This window comes from Coturnix japonica, chromosome 4 (assembly GCF_054131305.1).
Source record: "Coturnix japonica strain WE chromosome 4, WE-NBRP24, whole genome shotgun sequence".
In the NCBI taxonomy this organism is placed as follows: Eukaryota; Metazoa; Chordata; class Aves; order Galliformes; family Phasianidae; genus Coturnix; species Coturnix japonica.
In genome coordinates, this window is record NC_140666.1 from 70154033 (window position 1) to 70155612 (window position 1580).

The following is a 1580-nucleotide window of genomic DNA, read 5'->3' on the forward strand; positions in this document are numbered from 1 at the left end:
GGATGTGCGACCGGCGGCAGCCGCTGACTCACGGGCCGCTCCCTCACAACCGCCGCGCAGGCGCCAAGGAGAGGCAGATGGGAGCGAAATGCTGTGTGATAAGGTGAAATGAACGACCTCTCCATGTGGTCCTGTCTCTTCCACGCCAGGTGAATGAGGGAGCACTGCAGCAGATGCCGTGTCATTAACCAACAGATGGACGGCACTGCAGTTAAATGCCAAATTACTGCAAGTTGTGGAGTCATAAAGGTAAATAAATCCCTTTCTTTCCCCACAAGAGATACCTGGAAAAAATATAGGCAGAAATGACTTGAAATGTGCAAATCCTGAAGGATCCACACTATGCTCAATAGAAATGATGCCAACTGTTGCACTGGGCAGTCGCTAATATATCACCATGTCTCCTGCTGTGTGCCTGCAGCATCCCAAGTCAGAATCCTGAGTCCTTAGACATAACATCACTATTGTTGGCTGTCAATCACTAGCAGAAAGTTCGCCTGTGACAAAAGAGAGTGTATAGCCACAGTGAGCCAGTGAGATACTGCTTCTCCCTGAGTAACAATATTGCAATGGTTTGAGCCGCACCCTAAAGTTCCGCAATGAATTATGGCTATTCCTTAGCTAATTTAGGCTCTTATTAAATCAGCCCAGTTATAAGAAAAAATACATGTGTGAAAATCTAATTCACATTCAAGTTGCTACACGCACTTCTAAGGCTTTTAAGATAGTAATTCCACCTAAGTCTATTCAACTCCAAGTCGCGCTATTCCAGGTCTGTAACAATCTCTTGGCCACCGAATCAAAGTTCAAAATAAACCAGAAGTTAGGATCTTTAGTTTTCAGCATGTTGGCAAGAGTTTAATTATTCACATGCAGTTCATTCACCTGAATACCCGCTGAGTCATTTCCGGCTTCTTGAATAGAATGCGACTGCAGTCCTGTCCTTTGGCACCCAGCAGCAATCAGGAGGTTCCTGTCCTATTGCTAAGGAAGCACAGAGCCCTCACAGCACACAGTGATAACCTCATCAGTTCCTTGGGACTTCAGCTGAGATACGTCTGATTTCCTGGCAAGCTGAGTAGGCAGCAGTACTGCAGAGCTGGTTGAAATGGGGGCACAAGGGTGGGGTGGGAGTAGAAGTGGGTTCCAGGAGAGAAAGTTTAACAACTGAAGATTTGGCAGGTAAAGAAAGAAGACAGCTTAATGTTTGAGGGCTAGAGATTGACAGCAAACATGGAGGCAGGTGTATTATTTGGCCCTTCAAGATGCTACTGGCATCTCCACAGTTTGGGAGCCTGCTATGATATGCCAGAGAACACAGCAGCAGTGCAGCACCACTGATCCCATCAGATGAGCCTGGGGCAAACCCTGCCAGGGTGGTTTCATGGGAAATGAGCACAGGTGGATTTGCATCAAAACCTTTGATTGGCTCTGATTTAGCACACCAGTGCAGGCACATCTTTTAACTTCAATGCTTTTTAAATACTGTTTTCCTAAAGGAAGATTTTACACTTCTGAAGAATTTCCTTTTCCCCCGGAGGAATGACTTGCATGTCTGAACAAAAATCAGTGCGAATTAT